Consider the following 11164-nt stretch of genomic DNA (forward strand, 5'->3'; position numbering starts at 1 on the left):
TACACACACACACACACACTTACACACACATACAAACACATATGCAGGGACCATATGTGCCATCTATATATATAAAAGGGTAAAGTTGTTTGCGCCGTGACTATAACAACAAAACTAAATGCCCCAGAAATATGAAACTTGGCAACACAATGCAAAAGCCTTGCCTCACAGTTCTTACAACACAACCACACCACAAAAACACAATCTGGAGCCACAAAACCGAAAAAACTGGCAAAGATGCACAACAACGCAACTACATGACCAAACACACAAAAAATTGGCAACACAACCCACAATCCTTGCCCCTAGGTGCCGACAACAAAAAGAAAAGAAAAAATAAAGTCCTAATTAGAGGGGGAGGAATAATTGTTTTTATCCAATTGCTGCCAGTTAGAAGGCTATGCTCCGCCCACTTGGTCTCCTAGCAACTTAACTCAGCCCTGGGGACAGGCAGAGTTAGGTCTCACTTAGGCCTCTTCCACACTGCCTATAAAATACAGATTATCTTATTTTCATTGGATTATATGGCAGTGTAGACTCAAGGCCCTTCCACACAGCTATATAACCCATTTATAATCTTATATTATCTGCTTTGAACTGCATTATCTTGACTCCACGCTGCCATATAATCCACTTCAGCGTGCATTTTATACAGCTGTGTAGAAGAGGCCTCATATATTATCTAAGCAGATAATATAAGATTATAAATATACAGTACAGTCTCACTTATCCAACATAAAAAGTCAAGGAAACAAAGATGTTTTAAGAATAGGAAGAAAAATCTCTTATCATCGATGATATGCTAGTTGAGATTGGCTATAATGACATGGCAAGACAACATGTTGAGTGCATTCAGTGGCTGCATCCAAGATGTCCCTTTCTCATAAGATCTGGTTACCCCTCTCCCTGATGTTTTTTTTTTCCTGGTAGAGAAACACCTTGTATTTAGGGAGGCAATTTGTTTATTAGAATGATATGGCAGACCTAAATTTTCTACAGGCACCAGATCATGATTTATCTTGGAAGCAAAGCAGGATCAGCTATAGTTAGTACTTAGATGGTAGACTATTAATGAATACCAGGTGTTTATTCATTTGGTCACTTCTGACTCTTTGTGATCTCATGGACCAGCTCATGCCAGAGCTCCCTGTCAGCCGTGGCTATCCCTAGCTCCTTCAAGGTCAAGCCAGTCACTTCAAGGATACCATCCATTCATCTTGCCTTTGGTCGGCCCCTCTTCCTTTTTCCTTCTATTTTCCCCAGCATCATTGTCTTCTCCAAGCTTTCCTGTCTTCTCATTATGTAGCCAAAGTACCAGGTGCTGTAGGCTAGATTTCAAAGGAAGAAACTGGCACAAGCACCTTTTTTATTGGCTAAGAGAACCCTATGGAATCCATAGATTTACCATGAGTAAAAAGGTGATTTGAAGTTACATATTAGGCTTGCGCATTTCAGCTGAACCTTGATCTGTTTCTACTACCTGAATTTTGAGGGAGGGGGTCCATTTTCGCATGCCTCTCGAAAATGGTTGGCCAGCCAAATAGCCATTTTCAGTTTGCATCCAAAAATGCAGCTAGATCCGGCCCATTGATGGCAAAGAAAGGCTTCATGGGCTCCCCTTCCCATCATTTTCAAGGCTGTAGGAATGAAATTAGCCACACAAGGAGGACACAACTACCACTGCTGGCGTACCAAGTTTTATAATGTTTGGGTCATCCGCTGATTTTTAGGAATGTTTTCTTTCCAGAAATAATATATTCTTTTAAAAAATCCCAAAAAGGTATCCTTCACTGGCCCCACCTTGTGACTTCTCCAGGAGCAACAGCAAGGCACTATTCCTTTCTGCCAAATGTCAAAGATGCACTTCCACAACAGACAAATTATTATTATTAGTTACACAGCAAGATTAATACATTAGCAAACAAGATCACTATGCTCGCTTTTGTGTTGGATCACACGTCAGACACTTCCCTAGTATCTAGGACTATGTGAAGTTTGCAGCTGACAAACTGGCAAATTTTGCCAATTGTCAGCACCAATTGTTTTCAAGTGCTGGCCAAGATCTTTAGGCACTGCACCCAGTGTGTCATTTACCACTAGGACCACTTTTACTAGCTTGTGCCAGAGTCTTTGCAGTTCGATCTTTAAATCCTTATATTGTGTAAACTTTTCCAGTTGCTTCTTGTCGATTCTGCTGTTGCCTGAGATTGCAACATCAATGATCCATGCTTTGTTTTTTCCACAATCATGAGGTCAGGAGTATTGTGCTCCAAAACTCTGTCCGTCTGAATTCAGAAGTCCCAGTGTAGTTTTACATGTTCATTTTCTGTAACATTTTCAGGCTTGTGATTCCACCAGTTCTTTTTCACAGGCAGATGGTATTTGTGGCACAAGTTCCAATAGATAATCTGAGCTATGGTATTATGCCTCTGCTTGTAGTCAGTCTGCACGATCTTCTTGCAGGATCTATTGTTTCATCTGTTTCTTTGCAGAGTCTGCACTTGGAATCTGTAGCCAACTTTTCAACTCTGGCTTTGATAGTATTTGTTCTAACTGCTTGTTCTTGGACTGCAAGGATCCGGCCCCCGTCTCCTTTTTCAAAGTTCCATTTGTGAGCCACATCCAAGTTTTTTCCTTGTCAGTTTTGCTCTCAATTTTTCCCAGGAACTATCCATGGAGAACTTTCTTTTGCCAGTTTTCTCTTCTGTTCTTCATTGTATTTTTAAAGTATTCACTCTTTGTCTTTTGCACTTTAAGCAGTTTTCTGTTACTGATTTCCATCAATGTTAGTTCTTGACTTTCTCTCACATAATCTGCCAATCAATGTTTCTCTTCTTCTACCATCTGTTTCACTTGCAGAAGCCCTCTCCCTCCTCATTTTCTGGGCAGATAAGGCCTTTCAGCATCACTACATGGATGTAATGAGCAGTGGATTGTCATCAGTTTCCTTGTTTTTCTGTCCAGATCATCCAGCTCTGCTTGCATCCAGTTCAAAATTCCAGCAGTGTGATGGCAGAAAGAAGGTGAAACTTTCCGGGACTCCAGAGAGATTTCATTGCAATCAAGGTTTGAGGAGACTCCCAAGGTTTGGAGGATCTCCAACAACCTCCTGGGAAAAGGAGGTTTGAATTTGGGGCCTTATAGACTCTTGTCTCTCCTTCAGTGGTGAGAATTTCCAACTTTTACCAACCGCGGGCAGCAGCCATCAGCCTTGTTATGCAGCTGGCTAAACCCCAGCACTTTCTTTGCTGAGGAATTTTAAAGGACTAGATCAGACTCTGGTTTGTTGCAAAAAGATTTATCAAGAGTTGGGTGAGACATTGACCCATATATAATTATAATATCTAAAGTTTATTAGGCAGAATACTAACAGAATCTCTGCAGAATACATATAGAGGAGCAGAGAGGAGAGATCCAAAAGTTCCAAAAGTATCTGCCAGAATATACTTACTACTAAGGGAATACTAGCATACATGAAATAAATGAAAGCTGAAATTACAAAATAGAGGAAAAATACAATTAGAAAGCTAACCGTCTGTGAAGATTACACTGGATCACAGGAAGATCTGAACTGAAAGAACTTGGGAAAGCTTAAAATGGTGGCAGTCTACCTCAAAGAGTAAAACTGAAACAGAGAGGAGTGAAAGCCATAACACACGATTTAAGATTAGTAAGAAATAAGACTTTATTCCATCAAATTGCTGATTTAGAGCCCTGACTGCTGTATTCCATTAGCTGATTGAGGGGGCATCAGCACCCCCAGAGAAACTTGAGAGATAATCAAAGATCAGAGGCTTGGAAAAGATCTGCTAAAGAGACCTGCAGGGAGGCTGAGCAGGCAAGAGACAAAGGAGAGAAAAGGAGCAGCACAAAAGCCCTGGCTACCTTCGGTGCACATTTTTGGTGCATGGCGACACAGCAAGGGGGCCAAAGAGGAGGAGGAGTAGGAGGAGTGACTTCTGGTGACTTGACACACATTGTCAGTGTGCGGCAGTGTGCGACAGCAGGGAGAATCTCAGTACACATTGCCAGTGTGCGGCGGCGGCAGTGAGCGACAGCGGGGAGAGTCTCGGCACACATTGCCGGTGTGAGGTGGTGTGTAATGGCAGGGAGAGGTGTGGCAAGGCACAGACAACAGGAGACTTGGCGTACTCAGCAGTACATGGGGACAGGAGGAGACGGTGAGAGCAGAAGGGGGATCTTCGGCATACAGTTGGTGCGCGGGGAAGCAGGAGAGGAAAAGTGGAGAGGGATAGAGAAGAAAGAGGGGGTAGAAGTAGGGTGTGAAAGAGAAGTGGAAAACACAGACGAGACTTTAAAAAACCTGGACTGGACTGGAGGGTGAAAGTGCAGCCTGTAACTTAATTTGAGATTATACAAATATAGAGAAAGAGAGTAGAAAAAAAGAGAGCGAAGACAGAAGATAGAGAGAGTTAGAGGGATAAAGAGAAGGATAAGAGGTGAAAAGGAAGTTGATTTGTGGAAGAGAAAGAATTGAGAGCAGAGAGAACGGGGAGACAAGAGGTGCAGGGAGTGAAAGAGAAGTGGAAAACACGGACTGGACTAAGAAGAGATAGGTGACATGAGTGAAAAGAAAAAGGGAAAGGAAAAGAAGGGAAAAGAAAAGAAAAGGGAAAGGGAATTAAAAAAGGAAAAGCTACACAGGTAACACCAACAAAATCTATTTGCCCTAGGGCATAATTCTTTAAAGCTAAAGATTAAGTGAATGGACACAAGACAGAAAACTAGAATGGCTGCCCAACAGCTGACTAAACAAAATAAAGAGTCAAGAACTTCCACACCAGAATTAAGACAAACAACTTTAAGTGTCACCCCAAAACAAGAACAAAATGTGCTTTTGGAAAAAATAAGGAAGCTGAGGTTCGAACAAAGGGAGATGAAATCACACCTTAAGAGAGAGATGCAAGATCTCCATGCAGAAATGAGGGCAGATTATAAAAAAGAGATTAAGGACCTTAAAGATTCAATTAAAACACTTGAAGAAGCAAGGAGCGCTACAACTAAAGTAATTCAGGTGGAATCAGATTTTGTAGAACTACAAGGAAATCTACATTGGGAAAAAGAAAAGATGGATGAAAGAAATGAAAATGAGGGAGAACTCCCTAAAAATAAGAGGCCTAAGAGAGGAACGCGAAGAAAAGCTAAGGCAAACCTTCATCTCAATACTTGCAAAAATCCTAAACCTAGAAGACCAGAAAATGGACTGGGAAATAGACAAGATAAGTTGCATAGGTTCCATAAAGAACAGGAAATCTACTTTACCAAGAGACATTGTAATAACCTGTGTGAAGAAATCAACAAAAGAGGCCATATTACAATATAGTGCGAGGAATGAAATAACAATTAATGGACAGAGAGTAACAATATACAGAGATATACCTATAAGAATCCTGCAAAAGAGGAGAGAGTACTATTTCTTCACTTCTTTTCTAAGGGAACAAGCCATTCAATACAAATGGGCCAGGCTTCAAGGATTAAGCTTTCGATACCAGACTAAATGGTTTGTAATTAACTCAGTAGATGAGGCAAAGGAATTTATGAGGAAACTTGGAAAAGAAGACACGCAAAAAGGAGACCTACCACCGGAAGGGGAAATACCAGAAGAACCAGAAGGAGCAGTGGGAGGACAGAAGAGAATGACACCTGTAGAAATACAAGGCAAAAAAATGACACCAAAGAAAGAAAATGAGAAAATGAATGAAAGCCGACCTATGCACATGCAGCATAAAGAGAGACAGGATTTTACATTAGCAACAGCAAATATGGCTACTCTGAATATATCTGAATAAAACAATCACAGCAGACTTAAAAATATTATCTTGGAATATAAAAGGTATGTCTACACCAGAAAAAAAGGAGGAAAATATACCACTTCTTAAGCAAGCAAAAACTTGATATCATCTGCCTTGCAGAAGAGAAGGCTGAGAGGAGACATGATAGCCATGTACAAATACGTGAGGGGAAGTCATAGGGAGGAGGGAGCAAGCTTGTTTTCTGCTGCCCTGCAGACTAGGACACGGAACAATGGCTTCAAACTACAGGAAAGGAGATTCCACCTGAACATCAGGAAGAACTTCCTCACTGTGAGGGCTGTTCGGCAGTGGAACTCTCTCCCCCAGACTGTGGTGGAGGCTCCTTCTTTGGAGGCTTTTAAGCAGAGGCTGGATGGCCATCTGTCGGGGGTGCTTTGAATGTGATTTCCTGCTTCTTAGCGGGGGGTTGGACTAGATGGCCCATGAGGTCTCTTCCAACTCTACTATTCTATGATTCTATGATTCTATGATTCTATGAAGAAGTGAGAGTCAAGAAAGGGAAAAATTATTTGATGCAGAATAAAAGACTAGGTAAACATTTTTACTCGCTAGCAGACGAAAAGAAAAGAGGTATTACAATCTACATAAGAGATAATATACCAGCACAAGAAATCTTTAAAGATGAATCTGGACACCAATTGGCAGTAGACATCACCTGGCAAAATCAAAAAATCTTACTGGTTGGAGTGTATGAACCACACAAAGCCAAAGAAAAATTCTATAAGAGATTGGAAAAATCAATATTAGACATGGACTATGAAGAAATTATCTTGCTGGGAGATTGGAACGGAGTCCAGAACCCACAAATAGACAGACAATCTGGAAGGAAGATCAAACAAGATCAAAGGAAATTGTCCATAGCCTTTAATATTTTAATGAAAACAACAGGAGTGGTTGATGGCTGGAGACACCTATATGGGAATCAGAAGGGATTCACATTTTACTCAGAAGCACACTCATCCCTGTCAAGAATAGATATGTTTCTAACATCAAAAACCCTTATCCCACAGATAAAGAAAATATTTGAATAATACTACACAAATCTATACAAAAACAAAACAACTAACAAGGAAGAAATCTAAAAGTATCTGGATGGATTAAAGATAAATAGATTAACAGAAGAAGATAGAAGAAGTTTAAACTGAACAATCAGCACCAAGGAAATAGAAGAGGCAATACAATCTGCCAAAACAAACAAAGCTCCGGGACCCGATGGCCTCACAGCAAAATATTATAAAGTATTTCAGGAGAACTTAACTAAACTGCTACAAGCTATTGTGAACTCGCTAAAAGAAGGGAAAATACCCAAATCATGGAAAGATGCATACATAACACTAATACCAAAGGAAGTGTTATGGTTGAGCCTTATGGCTCCGATACTGGGAGACGTGGTTGTAAGACTCCTCGAGAGTCAGACTCTCTTGAGGAGCGAGAAAGGAAACGGCTGCGGGACTTATTTGCAGAACCAACGGACGAAGACTCCTTTGAGGGTTTTACCGAGGGAATGGACGAAGAGATGGTTAGTTCTGAGGAGGATGACATGGAATGGACTCGTGTGAGGGAAGATTTGGGTGTCACCGGCAATGATAGTGTGGGAGGCGACTGGCGGGTTGCAGGATCGGACCCGTGGACGAGTTGGAGGGATGGAACAGGATCCACAGCTGGGGATGCTGTGGGGCGTAGTCAAAGGTGTTTTAGCTCTGATGAGGATGATGATGATGAGGCACCTGGAATTAGGGTGACAGCTGATAGCGATGAGGAGTTGTGAACTGGCATAAAATGGGGTTTAGAATCCAGGGCTAATTGCGTTGGGCAAGGTAATCTGGACGAACGCTTGGGCTCTTGTTGGGAACTTCCTGAAGACGGGTGTGATTCGTTTGCTGTATACGTAAGTTACCAAGGACACTGGGTATAGACGGCGGGAGGAACTGTGTGGGCTTTTCCTGTGCAACTTGTGTTTAATCTTGATAGCTTGGACCTCCGTCGTCTTTTTGACGGACATTAATTGCCTACTCTGGATTGACGCTGGACTGACTGACTGACTTCGACTTCGGACTATCCCTTCTGTGGCTATCGGTGGAACTGGTGAACCAAAGACGTCTGTACCTGGCTTTCGACCTTGGACCGGATTGGGACCCTGCTGACCGCTGCTACCCTGATTGATGTGTTTGGACCCGGAGTTCGCTCGTTGCACGGAGGAGTAACAACTTAGTTACTCAATCGTAGCTTTTGAGTAGCAGAGAGGAATCTGCTGCCAGTTATTTGTGTTTCATTGAATCTTTGTTTATTAACTTTTGTTTGTTTAAAGTGCCAGGCTGAAGTAAGCATTTTTGATTTAACCCGGATTAAACTCCTGTTTAATCCGGTTTATCTTTTGAACCGTTTTTTAGTTCCAGCAAAGTCTTTTTGTATCTTTTCATATCGAAGGCAAGTGTTTGCCTAGCCCTTTTGTTTCTTACGGGCATTTTTGGTTCTGTAACTTTAATAAACTGTGTTGAACCTTATTTGGTGGCGTTCTGTCTGTGACAGGAAGATAGAGACCCTCTAAAACCAAAGAATTACAGACCTACATCACTTCTGAACGCAGACTACAAACTCTTTATGTCTATCCTGGCAAACAGATTGAAAAATATCCTTTAAAAAAATCTCAAAAGACCAAGCCAGCTTTTTGCTGAATAGAATACAAGATGTCTTATTGATATAATTGAATTATTTGATAAACATCCCAGCAGGAAACTAGCGATACTCTTTTTAGACATAGAAAAAGTGTTTGACAGCTTAAGCTGGGATTTTATGATGGAAGCTCTGCAAGCACATGATATGGGAGATCAATATATAAAAACAATAAGAACTATATACAAAGATCAATATGCACAGTTAATAATCAATGGGAGAAAACACAATCAGAATAAGACATGGCACCAGGCAAGGTTGTCCACTATCACCACTCCTGTTTATTATGTGCATAGATATGCTTATAAAACAAATAAATGGAAACAAGGAGATAAAAGGTGTTTGGGCAGCAGGAAAAGAATACAAGATTCGCGCCTTCACCGATGATATTGTCCTGACTCTGGAAAACCCCAATGACTCAAAGAAAGAATTAATTAATATCCTAACGAACTTCTCGGAATTAGCCGAGTTAAAGGTAAACAAAGAGAAAAGTCAGTTTTTAATAAAGAACCTCGCAGAATAAAAAAAACAAGAACTAAAAGAAAACACAGAATATAATATTGTACAGAAAGCCAAATACTTAGGAATATATATTACAAAGAAAAATTCTGAACTATTTAAAAATAATTATGAAAGGGTGTGGAGAGAAATAAAGAAAGAACTAGCGGAATGGGACTAACGAGGGCTCTCTCTATTAGGGAGGATATCATCTATCAAAATGACAACACTGCCAAAAATATTATTTTTGTTTCAAAACATGCCAATTATTAACAACGAAAAAAATCTTCAAAATTTGGCAAAAAGTCATCTCAAAATTTATTTGGGCTGGGAAAAAAACAAGAGTAAAAATGAAGATACTTAATGATGATAAAACAAGAGGCGGTGTATCCCTTCCAAATTTACAACTCTACTTTCATGCATGCTGTTTGGATTGGATTAAAGAATGGGTGACCCGAGAAGACAATGAGCTATTAGATTTAGAAGGTATAAATCTCCCATTTGGATGGCATGCATATTTAGATATACAAAAGGCCAAACCAACAGGCATATTTAATGATCATTACATACGAAGACCAATTCTAAACACCTGGAACAGATACAAAAAAAAAAGAATATATACAAAGACACCAGAGTGGATGCAGAGCCGGCCCTAGGTATTTTTCAAGTGTAGGCGAACAGAATTTTGGCACCCCACCCCCCCAAACCAATCACTGAAAAATAAAAGCTTTGGATAAGCAAAAATGTTTGATAATAAGGAGGGATTAAGGAAAAGCCTATTAAACATCAAATTAGGTTATGATTTTATAAATTAAACACTAAAGCATCATGTTTTACAACAAATCAACAGAAAAAGCAGTTCAATACCTTGTGGGGGCAGGCCTCAGGAGACAGGAGTTGCCTCGATGGCGCCCCCAACAAGATGGCGCCACAGACAACTGCCTAGTTGGTCTGGTGGTTGAACCGCCTCTGAGTGGATGTCCCCACATGAGGCACACTACAAAAAGGAGAACAAGAGAAATTGTTAACTTACAGGGAATCAGTCCATACCAATTTGGAAAACTCAGAAATGAAATCCCTAGAAGAACTGAACCAAACAGGCCTTCAATGCAATTGGCTTTTATATAGACAACTGCATGAAAAAATTAAACAACAACTTAAAACCTCGGGTTTCCAGACTGCAAAAACATGGTTTGATGTGGCGATGTTCCAGAAACCAAAAGGACTTATATCTTATATATACAAAAACTTACTGACTTGGCACACAGAAGAGGAAGAAGTAAAGGACTCAATGGTTAGATGGGCTCAAAACATCAGCCAAGAGATAAAAATTGGCCTAATGGGAAAAAAACATGGAATGGAAGAATGAAGTACACGGCATGTCAAAACCTAAAAGAAAACATTTACAAAATGCACTTGCGGTGATATCTCCCTCCAGAGAGATTAGCGAAGATGTACAATTGCACTGATAAATGCTGGAAATGTAGGAAAGAAAAAGGCACATTTTACCACTTGTGGTCATGCAACAAAGTAAATAACTACTGAAAACAGATTCATGTACATCTAGAAAAGATATTAAATACAAATTTTAAAATGACACCACAAATGTACCATTTGAACATGCCTGAAGAAGAATTGGAAAGGAAATACGGAAGAATTTTGTTTTATGTGACAGTGGCAGCTCGGATAGTATACGCTAGATATTGGAAAACCTCAGAGGTACCTCCCTTAGCAGAACTGGAACAATATATTACAGAGTTGCTGATAATGGACAAAATAACGATACACTTAAGAGGAGAACCTTTAGAGAACTTTGTTAATGAATGGCAACCAATGATCCAATATCTCAATGTAAAATTAATCTAAAAATGTACGTAGAGGAAGCTAATAGACTGAAGGCAGGGAGGAAAGGGATATTAATTTGGAACTTACAATATTTTATTTGTACTATTCAAATAGAAGACTGTGACCCCTTATTGAAAATACATTGTCTGAGAAATTATTATGAAAGACTAATAGATGAAAGTATTGCACTGTATGCAACAAACACTTGCAATGTATGTATATTTGAATGAATAAATATAAATAAACATTAAAATAAAAAAATAAAATAAAACATTCCAGCAGTGTATCTGATGATGAGGATGGGCCAGGTGTTG

The 11164-nt window shown here is 40.0% G+C and overlaps 1 protein-coding gene across 1 annotated transcript in view; it reads right to left on the reverse strand.

Annotated features, from left to right (window-relative positions):
- LOC134296685 (uncharacterized) overlaps window positions 1–10004 on the reverse strand; it is a 209397-nt gene extending 199393 nt beyond the window's left edge. The window contains exon 1 of the mRNA XM_062972212.1: window positions 9873–10004. The gene's annotated coding sequence lies outside the window, so the exon portion shown is untranslated. The remainder of the gene's footprint in view (window positions 1–9872) is intronic.
- Window positions 10005–11164: the final 1160 nt, after the last annotated feature.

Source organism: Anolis carolinensis, chromosome 2 (assembly GCF_035594765.1).
Source record: "Anolis carolinensis isolate JA03-04 chromosome 2, rAnoCar3.1.pri, whole genome shotgun sequence".
In the NCBI taxonomy this organism is placed as follows: Eukaryota; Metazoa; Chordata; class Lepidosauria; order Squamata; family Dactyloidae; genus Anolis; species Anolis carolinensis.